At 50.4% G+C, this 14329-nt stretch overlaps 1 protein-coding gene across 1 annotated transcript in view; it reads left to right on the top strand.

The window, feature by feature from the left end:
- The window catches only part of TBX15 (T-box transcription factor 15), a 125215-nt gene that overhangs the window by 619 nt on the left and 110267 nt on the right, over positions 1 to 14329 (top strand). The gene's annotated exons all lie outside the window — the stretch shown is intronic.

The raw sequence follows: 14329 nt of genomic DNA, 5'->3' as shown, positions 1-14329 counted from the left end.
GGAAGGAAGGAAGGAAGGAAGGAGGAAAGACGGAGAGAAGGAAGGAAGGAAGGAAGGAAGGAAGGAAGGAAGGAAGGAAGGAAGGGGGAAGAGCCCCCGGGGACAGCGGCCCGGCCTCGCAGCGAGCCTGGAGCTTCCCTCCCCCCTCTCTTTCTCTTCCCTTCCTCGCCGCTCCTTCGCTTCCCGCCGGCCAGGAATAGCTCCGGCCCGCCGGCTATGAATAGCCCCGCTTCCGAGCAAGACCTCACCTGCGAAGCCAGCCTGGGGAGGGGGAGGCGAGAGGACCGGCGGGGAGGGGAGGGGTGGGGTCTCTGCGGGGAGGGGGGCTTCGAGGGTGCGGTGGGGGTGGAGGATTGGACCCGTCGCCAGAGCACCGGGGGAGCTGGGCCCACGCAGCCGAGGGGCTCCTTACAGGCGGGATCGGGGCCGGTAGCGAGCGCTCGGATTATGGGGGGGGGAGACCCGTCAGAAGGAGCGCCCCGATTGGCAACTGGGCCCAGGGCGCCGTTTGCAGCACAACTTCTCTCCTCTCCCGAACCGGATCGAGCCCTTCGGAGTCCGGGGTGGGTGGGTTGAAGATGGTGGAGACGGTAGGGACGATTTTTTTTGGGGGGGGTGGGAATCACACAAAACCGGTTCTCTTGGCACCCCGCGGCTGCTCCCGCCTGCCTTCCACCCGCCCGTCTGAATCTGTCGACCCGCAGCTCGACCTCGGCGGGTTTCTTCGTCGTCCGGGGCGGCGGGAAACCCTTTTTGGAAGGGTCAAAACCGCCGCATTCCTCCCTCGCCCGAGCTTGGCCTTCCCCAACTCTTTCCCTGGTCGGGACAAGTCTGGAGCTTAAGCGGTTTCAGGAGCGCAGCCCTCCGCCGCGAAGTCTTCCTGCCGGGAAAATCTCCTCGGGGCCTGCGGAGATAAAAAGCCTTTAAGGGCAACTGCCCGCTCATCGATGCGAAATTTAGAAATTTAAGACACTGGAGTGGCCTTTCCAAAAAAAAAAAAAAACCAGTATAGGAAAGAGGTAGAAGCGTGACCTCCCCAATGTACAGGACTGAAAAATAACAAATGCACAAGGTGATTAAAGCCCAGATATGCGGAGTAAATGGAAAGGGAGGAAATCAGACATGCTAGTACTTTACTCGTGGTTTACTAAAGATTTACTCCTGGTTTACTAAAGATTGGCAGTGCGGATTCAGGCCCGCCAGCCCTTCGTTTTAAAAAGCTGGGAAGGAACTGGCCTCTTGCAGGGAAAATCTCCTGGATTCTCCATTCCCCCAAACGAAGAAATGGAAGGCTCCAATTTTTGGCCTCGCTTTTCTTGGCGGTCGCCGCTCACTTCAACGGAGGAATTCAGGAAGATTCGCCGCTGGATTCCACTTCGGAATCAATTCATTTTCAAAGTGTTTTGTGTACAACGTTCTGTGCTTCCACACGGGAAGAAGCCCCCCTAAGAATTCAGTGGGACTTACTCCCTTGTAGGGATGCGGCCTGGCATCTCTTTTCCCTGGCGCAGAATTCAATAATTTCGACTTTGCTTGCAAACAACACCTTGAATCCGTTTTGCCTTGCACTCCGGATTCGTTCCTTTGCCCCTAAAATCCTGAAGGGGGGGAGGGGGGACAGAAACTTTTTTTGGAGCCGGGCGGTAAATATATAAGTTCTGGAAAAACTCCTCCAGAAATGGCTGGCTATCGAACAGGATCCGTTTCGGTGAAGATTTCCAAACTTCCTGCTCTGAATGCAAGAAAATCCAGAGTTGCTTTTTCAAACACACCGGACCGCTTAATAAACCAAACCGCTTCCCTGGCCACAGTCAGGATCCGGGGCTCCTTTAGAATCTCTGCCGATGACATTTGATTTGCTTTCGGGATTCCGAAAGGAGAAAGAGGCCTTCTAGTGGAGCCCTGAAATATTTGGAGCAGGAATCTGCACCAAGGGGGACAGAAATGTGGAGCAGACAGACCCCGTCTTTCGATGTCAAGAGCAAGGCGCTTAAACCTTTCTCGTGTCTCAGCAGAAAGGGGGGGGGGAGAAAATAAAATAAAAACTATAACCTTAAAGTAAAACGTAACCTCCAAACCAGAAGATATATATAAATGGAAACAAAAACGAAAAACCAACCCCCCCAAAAGTTTTTTAAAAAATCTGCTGAAATTATAAAAAATTATAAAAACGTACAATTTTAAAGGACTAGATTGTGCAGGCCCGCTGGGCCTGTGTTCGGAAAAATCCCATCGTCCCAGCCTTGGAGTTGGTGTCCCCCCCCCAAGAATTCTTTGGGTTTGTCACAGTTCAAACTATTTAGGAACCAGCTTCAAACATTCAAAAACAACCAACTCTTTGGCTGCCGAATAGGTTTCGCCCACCAGGCCTCGGATTGCAGTGCCCTCATTGCAGTGCCCTCGGATTGCAGGGCCCGTATGTGAGAAACTGTGCCTTGGCTGCAAATGTTTCCTCTTCAAGGGATGGCTATTGAAGGCACGCTTAACGGTGCGGGGGGGGGCACTGGTAGCATTAGAACTCAGCACCAAAGTAAGTCTTTCGACTTGGGGGACAATCAAACTTGCTTTGCAGTTTATTCTGAATCTCTAGGCCTGGGGAGAGGAGAACTCTCCCCGCCTCCCATCTCCACGGTGGTTGCAAAATTTCGCCAAACCTTTCCGAAATTTGGATTTGCCGCAGGGAGGGCGAAGGTGAGGAAGGCTTTTCATCTTGACCTAAAAAGGACTTCCCCGTTTGCCAATTTCTCCCTACCTCCCACACTGGTCAATTTCGGCCTCCGTTTGTCAATTTCTGTCTAAACCTCCGCTGGTCAATTTCTGCCTAACCCGCTTGTTGGTCAAGTTCACTGGAAACTGACCAGCTGGGCTGTCAGAGCAAAGCTTCCTAAAGTCTATCTACTACTAATAATAATAATAAACCTTTATTGGCATAACAATAAGAGGCAAGTACGGCCCAGCAGGGTAAAGATATAACAGAATAAAATAAGCTAATATTATAAACTGAAATACAGTAAAACCAGCTGATTAAAACATCTTAATTTTGGCCCGATAAACAGCCATTAAAAATTCAGCTACACACAATGTGGTCTCTGCCGAAAGATCATTAAGCAGAAACTGGAGGGTAGCTTCATCATTTACGAGACCCCTGGGACAAAGTAGAGGATCCAGAAGTTTTCTGCGAAGACTCCCATGAGGTTCACAATCTAAAATAATATGTGAGGCTGAATCAGGGCAGTTCTCAGAACACGGGCACACAATCTTTCCCTCCTTGGGACATGCTGGTATCTTCCTGCAGGGACGCTTCAATCTGTGTCTGAGCCCCCCTCTACCTCAGGAAGACTTCCCCAGCATCACAGAGGCCGCTGGCCTGGTCCCACGCTGAAGAAATGCGCTGATCTCTTTCCTCCTTATGGAAAGCACTCCCCCAGCTGGGGTAAACAGGACAGCCCCTGGTTTGGGGCGCCTTCGGCCTTATTTCTGAACCCCCATCCCATCCCTCTGCTGCCGCTTCGGCTCCCCACCCAGCTAACGGTCCATTTTGATCTTTCGCCCTGGGTTTTCCATGGAGGAGATGCGTTTTTCCAAGTGGGTTCTGTTTCCAGGGGACGAAGAAGACCTGCTGGAAAGTTTGACCGGAGAGTTATGTCTGTGGGAAGAGAAAGGGAAAGCTAGGTTTTATTATTCCGTGCTTTCTTTTTTCGGCATACCCTCTGAACGTGTCACGAGCCCGCTGGGTGAGACTGAACCAGCGTCCTTCTCCATGCACTGGGAAACTCAGGCCCCCTCCTCTTGAAACCTCTCCTACCTTCTCCCCCCCCCCCGCCCTTTACACCCACCATCTGTTGCACAGCAGTTGTGTACAGTCTGCTGGCCGCTGGGCGTACTAACCAGGGCACAGATCCAACGCTGCCATTAGGAAAGGAACAGACCAGCATATCTCCGGCCTCTCCTGGAAATACCCCCCCCCAACAAAACAGGAAGGAAACCTGCCCAGCTCTGCTTGGGAACATGGCCTGAGTTGGAAGAATCGCTGCCCCTGCCAGTCCAGTGTCGGGCAATGGGGGTCTCTGAGGTTTCCTTTCCTCAGCTTGGCACCTCCCCATCCAGGGGCTCCATCCCAGGGGTCCGGCTCAAGGCAAGCTGGCTGGCCATCCCGGGACCCCACAACCCTCTGCACAGTTATTCTGGCCCAGCAAAACCAAAGGGATATCCCCCCCCCACACACACACACATACACATACACCCATACACACATAAACACTCCTTCCATGTGAACTGTCCAGGAATCCCCCATGGAATGGGGAATTTGCTTCATCAACAAGTGTAAACTCACCTTGAGGTCTGAAGACAGAATTCATCACCAGTATCCCCTCCCTCCCCTGCCCTTCCCTTCTCCTCTCCCGGATTAGCTGCCCTTGGCCTCTTTTTCCAGCTGGCCGCAGAGGTCAGCTGCACCAGAGGGCCAAGCCTTGAAGCTTCCTCCGACGGCCTTAAACCAGGGGTAGTCAAACTGCGGCCCTCCAGATGTCTATGGACTACAATTCCCACGAGCCCCTGCCAGCGAATGCTGGCAGGGGCTTGTGGGAATTGTAGTCCATGGACATCTGGAGGGCCGCAGTTTGACTACCCCTTTGGGGAAGAAGCTCCTTTGAGGGGTGTGGGTTGGCCTCCAGGGACGGTGGGTGGGGTCAGGCGGGGGTCTGAGGGCCCCTCCACCTGGGTATATGTCAAGGCTGTGCACAAGGGTTTTCTTGGGTGGGGGGGAATGGTGGTGGTTAAGATTAAATAACAGATTGAATAAAATAAATAATATGAAAAGCTACCCATTGATTCAAAGAAATCAATGTCCACTATGAATGCTACCCGATAGGAAAATTATATGGAAAGAGTTTCAAAGTGCAAGAAAAAAAGCGAGGAAAAAAAATAATTAAGGAGTTTCATCCAGGTTCTGGAATGCATTGTAAACACCCCCCCCCTAATTTTAAAAATCCCCATGATTTCCACAGGCTTTACTTCTGAGTAAGCATACTTGGGGGCTGCAGTTTCAGCAATAGGAAAAAGAAGAGCTGTTTTTTTTACACCCTACTTTCCCACTACCCAAAAGACTCCCCAAGCGGCTTACAAATCCCCCTTCCATTCCTCCCCCCATCACAGACGGGTGAGGTCGGTGGGGCTGAGAGAACTCTGAGAGAACTGCTCTGTGAGAACAGCTCTGAGAGAACCATGACTCTCCTAAGGTCACCCAGCTGGTTGCACATGGAAGCTTGGGGAATCGAACCCAGTTCTCCAGATTAGAGGTTGTCGTTTTTCGGTACTATACCATGCTGGCTCCAAAGCGAAACCACTTCAATTGAACTTGGGCTGGTGACTGGGCTGCCGATCTGTTTATGAGCAATGAAACATGGACGGTGCAAACAGCATTGGACCATTAGAAAAGAATCTCACCCACAGTGTCTCCTCTTCACCTTGACCTCTGGGGGAGATTTTAATGCATACCCTGAGTATTAAAACAGGGGTCAGAGGGGAGACGCTCTCGGTGTATTTCTTTTGCACTCATCCTTTGAGAGCAACCCAGTGGAAGTTCAATAAACTTGTAGGGCTCCCCCCCACACACACCCTTTAGGAGTGTGGTTTTCAGGGAGTGTGGTTTTCAGACATGGGATATAACCCAGGCTTGTCAGATCTCGGAAGCTGAGCATGGTCAGTACTTGCATGGGAGATCTCAAAGGAAGGCCTTACAGGGGTGGCAAACAATGGGGGCTTCTCTCTCTCACACTGAAAAGCCCCTTGGTGGGGTCGCCAGAAGTCACCTGTGAGCAGGTGGCGCTTTGCACATGCCCAATGTGGTTTTCATGCCATTAGATCAGGGGAAAAAAGTTAATGTGGCGCATTTTATTGCTTTATCGCATGGCAGAGTTAGACAGAGGAAGCCTATAATAATGTGTAGCCAACTAAATACAACAGGCATGCGGACTGACGGGGCGATCCCCCCTACATACAAATAGCTAAGATTTCAGTTCACTCAATCGCAGCAGGGGACAGTTCAAAGAGCTCCGTCACATCTACCCAGAAAGCACGATGCTCATATTTCTGTCAAGAGGCAAATAGTTGGGTGGGCTCTGCCACAAGCGCATTCGGGACCTGATATTTAGCCCCATATAACCACAAGTCTGCACGACTGCCAAAGCCTGTTTGCATTTTGTTAGCCGTCTTATTGCATGTGTTAATTTTTTCATCTGTGTGTCTCCTTCCTTGGTTGTCTCAGGGCGGCTTGCCGTTGTTTATAAATCATATAAAAATCAGGACTCCTAAAACGATCGGCATTAAAATAAGTCTCATTTAGACAAGCTGCCTCTTTCTCTGTTAATACAGGTTTTATCGGTTCCGAAAAGAAAAAGACATTCCAATAAAAAGAAATACATAACGGCATATTCATGCACTGGGAGGGCAGTATAAAAATCCAATCAATCAATCAATCGAAAATTTAAAACATTCCGTTTTCAGAACCATGGATGTGAATATTAGATTGATACATCACAATGTATCATATACAATTTTCAAAAATACTCATTAATCCCCCCCCCCTCCGAGTTTATATTTCCACCATTTACACATAGCTCCTAGAAATCAATGACTTCTCTCCATCCCATTGAATCAATTGACCTAGTCCAATATCGGGCTCCGTTTTCTCTTAAGATCTGATCCATTTTGCATCAAGCGTGTAAATTTTGCCGCTGAGACATATTTCAGAGTCGCCTCTTTCTTTTTTAGAGTGAGGGTCTCCTACGGTCGCATCCCATTAGCACTGGCGGCAGGTGTTAGCTGCATCCTGGGTGTTTTAGGTAGCGAGGCCAGAATTTGGATGCTATTGGTAGGCCTACGGTGACCAGATTGGTAAAAGCGGGACATTGGTAAAGCGGGACATTGACCAGTGTGGGAAGGGGTTCTTGATTAAAATTTGGTCTGTATGTAGCAACAAAACGTTTCATAGAATGTGCAAATGAAAAAATAGTATTGTAATATATATATATTGTCCCCCAAAGTGGGACAATCTGGTCAACTTAGGCCTCAACCCTAGCCTGGTGGAACAGTTCCGTCTTACAGGCCCTGCAAAACCTCCTTAGTTCCCACTGGGCCCTGATCTCATTCGTCAGAGCGTACCACCGGGCTGGGCCTAGTGCCAAAAAAGGTCCTGGCCCTGGTCGAGGCCAGTTTGATTTCTTTGTGGTCAGGGATCTTGAGCAGGTTATGCTCACAGATCCATACTCGACGTAAAAGCACGTAGCCCGGTGAAAAACCCGCCAGTGTGGCCCCTGCAGCCCCCTGCTACGGTTGAGGGCGCCCCCTGCTACGGACGCTGGCCAATCTGAGCTAAGCAGTTCCTGAGGCGCTTGAGGGTTCTTTCCTCCACATCTTTGCAGCTGCTGGCGTGGAGGTAAGTTTGTAAATTGTCTGCGCATGCATGGATACTAGGAGGGGGGGGGGATTTTTTTAAAGGGTTACACCCCAAATTTGATTTTTTTTAGGATTTCAGCTTTTTCCGCAAACATGGGAATTTGCCCAAGTTTGCAGCAATATCTCTCTTATTTCTGCAAGCCCCCACTCTGCAGATATAGATATCTGCAGATGTGGCCCACGTGTGGCTATTGGTATATAGATACACCAACACTATTTAACTGCGGGGAACCGCTTGATTAATTTGAAGTCAGTCTCATTCTGCTTCTTTGCTTTCGGGCAGAGGACTCATGTCTGTTAACTTTGTCGCACCGTGGATTGTCCACGTTCCCCCTACTCTACCATGTGATATCTCTCCATCTTGTAACGGTCCCCCGGAGAAAGCTGTAAAATGGGGAGTGGGGGAATATGCCCTGGGGGGGGGCACAAGAACTGTCAAAACCATCCCTGTCATTTGGATCTGCCCCAATTAATCTCTTTTGCTCTTCGGCCTGGCGGCTGGGCTTCAGCAGCTGCGGGAAGGATATTTATAAAGCCGCCTGCCATTCGGCCGGGCCTCTGACGCTTCCCCCCCTGAGCTGCAGGCTGGTTGGGGCGTAGCAGGTGGCCAAGGTGGCCGGGCTGCTTTGCTGGGTCCTTGGCTTGTTTGTTTATTGCTCCCATGGGGAAGGGAAACGAGGAAGGATTCCGGGCACATTTGATCTGGAAGTCAAGTTGTCCTCCGTTCAGCTCAGCGTCTCTCCCAAACACGCCGGTACCCACTTCGGGAAGGAGAACCCAAAGTAGATTGATTCACAGAATTGTAGGTTAAAAGGGACAGCCTTGAATGTTTGGAGAGCTATTGTTTAACACTCCGCTTCTGTCTACCCGAAGGAGTCTCAGAGGGACTCACATTTGCCTTTCCCTTCCTCTCCCTTTGAGGGAGGTGAGGCTGAGAGATCTTTGAGAGAACCGTGACCGGCCCAAGGTTACCCAGCAGGCCTCATGTGTCTCAGAGGGGCTTATTTTTCTCCCCACAACGGGCATCCTGTGAGGTAGGTGAGGCTGAGAGAACGCTGAGAGAACTGGGACTGGACCAAGGTCACCCAGCTGGCTGAATTTGGGAGATCAACTCCCCAGATTAAAGGCTAACCACAGCACCCTGCTGGCTCTGAAGCGAAACTACCTTGATTGATCTTAGGCTGGCGGTGAGATTGCCGATCTCTTTTTGGGGAAACAAACATGGAAGTTGCAAGCAGGGGGTGAGGATATTTTAACGCACACCCTGTGTATTAAAATGGAGGTCAAGGTGGAGGTTCTCTCAGTGCAATCTTTTAAATACTTCCTTTTGCATAGAAAACAACTGGGGGAAGGGAGATTCAACATACAATGTGATAATTGGGAATTAAAGAAGAGCTATTTTTTTTTTGTATCTCACGTTTTACTAACCAAAGGAGTCCCAAAGCAGCTTCCCATCGTCTACCCTTACTTTCTCCATAGCAGACGTAGCAGGTCACCCAAATTGGCTGCATGTTTCTCAAAGGGGCTTATAATCTCCTTTCCCACAGCAGGCACCTTGTGAGGTAGGTGAGGCGGAGAGAGCTCTGAGAGAATTGAGACTGGCCCAAGGTCACCTAGCTCGGCTGCATGTGTCTCAAAGGGGCTTACAATCATCTTCCCTTTCCTCTCCCTACAACAGACACCCTGTGAGGTAGGAGAGGCTGAGAGAGCCCTGAGAGAACCGGGACTAGCCCAAGGTCACCCAGCTGGTTGGGTGTGGAGGACGAGTGGGGAACCAAAGCCAGTTCTCCAGATTAGAGGCCTCCCCTCTTAACCACTCTGCCATACTGCCTTTCATTTGGACCCGTCTCCTCTGATCCTCGGCTAGCGTAGGATGCCGCTATAAGCAGTTTATTGGAGTCCCTTGATCTCCGCATGGCTGGCTGAGTTTTGCTTTCAAAAAGTGAAAGATTTCATTTAAAAAAAAATCCACATCGATTGGGGGTGATTAAATTCTCCTCACAACCGTCCGTTATTTTCAGGTGCCTCGGTGGGGCCCGGTGCTTCACGGGGCCGAACGGAGTCTTGAAGGGCACCTTGTGTCAAAGCGTTTGATTTCTTTTTCTCGGTCCACCAGGGTTGAATTTAAAGCAGCCCAGGAAGGCCCGATGAATCGGCCTTCTATTCGCTGGGAAGGTTTAATTGGTCCACAGGTATAACCGGAATCCTCCGTTTTGTGCAAACACCGAAAGCAGCTCTGTTTGGCTGGTGGGGTGCGAGGCGGCCGTCGCTTGGAACGCGTCTGCATTTTGAGGGTCAAAATAAGTCTTTGGGCAGAGAGAGCTGCGGAGGTGCTTCTCCCCCACACTGCTCCCATGGGGTGGTATCGAGGCCAATGTGGCAACAACGGAGCATCCAGAGGGACATTCTCCATGGGTTTTTCCTCAAGATTGGAACCCTGCAGCTGCCGTTCCCTCTGGGTTGCTGGAATGTATTGCGGGAGATTTAGAATAATAGAATTGTGTTATCATAGCGTTGGAAGGGACCTCCAGGGTCATCTAGTCCAACCCCCTGCAGAACGCAGGACATTCACAACTACCTGCCCGCCCACAGTGACGCCAATTCCATGCCCAGATGATGCCCTCAGCAAAACCAGAATCCCGGGATTTATTGGATTTCTTTCTTTATTATCGTTGTGTTCGTTTTCCACCCTTTCCCTGTGGATTCGGGGCAGGTTACATTTGCAATTAAAATACCGTTGCATAAAATACAAGCGAAAATGTACAGGAAAAGTAATAAATGGCATAGTTTTCAAACAAAGCTGGCCAAAAGAGTGGTTTCTCAGTGGAACAGGCTTCCTTGGGAGGTGGTGGGTTCTCCATCTTTGGAAATTTTTAAGCAGAGGCTGGGTAGCCATCTGACAGAGAGGCTGAGTTTGTGAAGGCTTAAGGGAGTGGCAGGTTACAGTGGATGAGTGATTGGGATGTGATTGTCCTGCACAGTGCAGGGGGTTGGACTAGATGACCCAGGACGTCCCTTCCAACTCTATGATTCTATGAAAACTTTCTAACAGACTTCCCAAGTCCTGTTTATTAGCTTGAGAAGGACCCATGAGTCGGAATATGAATTGGATGGGATTTTGACAGGGAGGTCAGCTACCGTCAGGCCTCATCTGTAGACCTGGAGGAAGAGCTCCATTTTACAAGCCCTGCAGAACTGTTTGAGGTTCGGCAGGGCTTTGATCTCCCTCGGAAGAGTATTCCACCAGGCCAGGTTTGGTCCTGTTTGTGGCCAAATCTATTCTCCTTGGGGTCAGGGACCCTGAGCAGATTCTGCTTGCTGGATCTTAAAGCTCTTATACAAGAACAAAAACACACCAGCAATTGCTCTGGTGACAGCCGGTTTTATTTTTACAGCCCTGGAAAGGTTTCTAGAGGTGCAGGTGAGGGGAAACGATCCTCACGGGGAGGGAACTCTCAAGGCAAAGGGCACTGATATAGATGAGGCCTGCCGTAGTGTCAGACGTAGTGTCTGGGAGAGCCGAGTTTGAATCCCCCGTCGTGCAATGGAAGCTTGCTGGGTGATGCTTGGCTAGCCACTGGCTCTCCAGCTTCATTCTGCACATGTTGCATAGTGCAGTTTAGAAACAGATTTTCCTGTTTCATGCAGCGTTTTGCACACTTTGGATAATGCATTTTCATTGGGCTTTCGCAGCTGGATTTTCCTGCCTGAAAGAGGAAAATTGACTTCCAAAGTGCATTGAAAATCATTACCCAAAGTGTGTGGAACAGGCCAGGAAAAGCCCAGCTGCAACAGCACATTGGAAGTGCAAAAGCCGACATGTGCGAAACAGGAAAATCTGCTTCTAAAGTGCATCATGTGCCAGTTGTGGTGCCTGGTGACATGACCCACAGGGTTGTTGTGAGGAGAGCTATCTTGGTGTAGTGGTTAGGAGTGCGGACTTCTAATCTGGCGAGCCGGGTTTGAATCTGCGTTCAACACATGCAGCCAGGGAGGGATTTTTTAACTGGCAGATGTGTTGTCGGGTGGGGAGGCCAGTGTCTATGGTATTCTTTCCTGGCCCTAACCCTAAACCTGGCAGAAAAACTTGGGTTTTGAGGCCCTTCAGAACTGTTTAAGCTTCCTGATGATCCTGATTTCCTCAGGCAGGGCATTCCACCAGACCGGGAACAGGGCCCAGAAAGCCCCGGCCTTGGCTGAGAGCAGTTTGATCTCTGTGGCTAGGGGCCCTGAGTGGATTTTGTTTACTCAATCTTAATATATTTTGGGGGTTGAGGGGGAGAGGTGGTCCTGAAGATACGTGGGCCCCAGGCTAGGGTTGGGCGCTTCGGTGTGCCTCAGCCGCCTCTCCCCTCCACGCTGTGCCGCTGGCTACCTCGGGCTTCCGTGATCACCGAAGCGGCTGAGGTGTGCCAAAATGCCCAAACTTATCCCAGAGCATTTAGGGCTTTAAAAGTGAGAATCACAACCTTGAACCTGATCCGGTCTCCCGTCTGGAGCCAGTGCAGCTGGAAGAGTGCAGGTTGAACATGAGCTCTCCGTTAGCTCCAAGATGCTGCATTCTAGACCAGCTGGAGTTTCCAGAGCAGTTTCAAGGGTAGCCCTGCATTGAGCAAATTACAGAAGTCCGGGTCATGGTGGCTAAGTTGGGCGTGGATAGAGAATGGGCCAGTTGTTGCGCCTGGTGACACAACCCACAGGGTTGTTGTGAGGGGAACCGGGAGGTGAGGAGAATGAGATCGGCTGCTTCGGGTCCCTGGTGGGGAAGGAGGCAGGGTGACAATTGCCATGAAACAGAAGAAAATTTTCAAATGCAGACTTTCCTTTCCACGCGGCATGCAGAGACGCTTTGACTGCACCCTTTCCAAAAAGAGGGCGTCAGAATACACATGGGAATGATCACAGTTCAACGGGGGAAGACCTCAGCACTGGTTGCTTAGGGGACAATTTATTTATTTATTGTGTGGCGTGTGTGTGGAGTAGCCGGGTGATTCGAGAATTCTCTGGCAGCCAGGCAAGGGACGTTTGGAGGTGGTTAGCCATTGCCTGCCCCTGCATCATGGCCCCTGGTGTTCCTTGGAGGAACTACCACCCAAATCCTTGAAAGTCTCCCGTTCAAGTGCTATCCAGGGTTGGCCCTGCTGAGCTTCCGAGCTCAGACAGGATCAGGCTGGCTTGGAAAATGTTGCACAGATACTGCTACCTGTATCAGATGGAGCTCGGACTCTCAAAACCTCCCCCCCAATTTTATATTTATTTATTTATTATCAAATATTTAGACCGCCACTCTCAGAACAACTGGCTTGTAGCAGTTTCCACACGTCTAAAGCCCCCAGAAAACAATAAAACCATATGTCTCTAAGGTGCTATGGGACTCCAATCTAGAATGTCTTTAAAAGATTTAAAAAAAAAACACTCTCATTTTGTGGTCAAACTGGGGTGAAAAGCCTCTCAGATTTGCTTCCCTCGATGAACAGAAGCCCAGAACAGCCGATGTGGCATCGCACTGAGCCCTGGCTACCAACGTCACGCTTGGCCGTGTGACCGGGGGGGACGAGGGGGGGAGGAAACTGCCTTTGCAGCAAATGGTGAGGAGAATTGTGTGGCGGGGGGGGGGAGCTGTGCAGAAAAAGAGACCCCCCCCAACTCTTACTTGGCACTTTATAGGAGACCAGTTCTGTAAAAGCGCCAGAGCGGAGGTGACCTCACTTTTTCCAGATTACCCACAATCCCGCAGGCCTGAGCTCAACCCTTCAGTCTCGTCGGAACCAGAGACTGATGCGGAGGCTTGGAACAAGGAGAGCCATGCTGCAAGAAGGCAAACAGGCCCCTCATATTCCTGCACTCCTTGCCTGATTCCAGTTCTCTGTGGGTGAGGCCATATTAGTGGCTGGGTCCAAATAGTATATAAAAATCATTGATTTTTTTTTTTTGGTGGGCTGTTGAACCGGATGCTCTGGTTCCCCAATGGGTCATTGTTTCAGATGAAATCAACGTGAAACCTGATCCTGTCCTGCAGACTTTCTTTATTATTAATTTAATTTAATTTAATTTAATTGAGTGGACCTATATGCTGCACGTTCCCTGACCAGCCAGCCTGTAGCGGCTCACAACATAATGTCCACAAAACCATAAAACAACAGTATTTAAACCCCCTTCCCCCCCTATTTGCTCACCCTCCCACCCCCTCCCTTTCCAGCTGCAAAATTGGCATTAAATATATGCGCCGAGGGTGATGTAATGCAGGTGGGGCCCGAAGGCACCGAAGGAGGGCCAGATCTTCCATGTCCTGGCCACAACCAAACACCTGGTAGAAGAGGCCCTGTGGACCTTGCCAACTTGTTGACTGTGGAGGATCCCCTGAAATATTACTGAGGAGCGCTGAAATCGGGTTGGAAGTGATGTCAGTTGCCCATGCTTCCCTGCCATATTTGAGGAGGACTGGGGGAGGGGGAAAGGAGGTGGTCTGAGGTGGGAGTAGGCCTCCAGGCTCCACCCCCTTTCCCAGGCATGGTCACCAGGTGAGAAGGCCACCCCCAGGTCAATAGAAGTGACCAGTTCCTTGCTTTCACAGCAATGCCGGGAACAGCTTGTGGCCGAATCCCTTAAGGCAGAATATAAGGGAAAGGCTCAGGAGCCTTGGGGAGGTCCCACAGAGCTCCAGGGTGCCTCGGTTGAACACCCTTGGTATATAGAGTTAAGTCAACTCAAAGCCGTGACTTTCACTTGTGTAAGGAAAGTGTCAATCTGGACGGCGTTAGTTCACGATGCCTTTCTTTGCCTTCTTTCTCCTTTCTCCTCCTCCTCCCACTTCGTAACTCCCGACGGCTTGCAGATTTCCGACTCTAAATTGCAGCCATCGATTTGGGCCTCT

Source organism: Paroedura picta, chromosome 7 (genome assembly GCF_049243985.1).
Source record: "Paroedura picta isolate Pp20150507F chromosome 7, Ppicta_v3.0, whole genome shotgun sequence".
Classification (NCBI taxonomy): domain Eukaryota; kingdom Metazoa; phylum Chordata; class Lepidosauria; order Squamata; family Gekkonidae; genus Paroedura; species Paroedura picta.
This window is presented reverse-complemented; position numbering and strand designations above follow the sequence as displayed.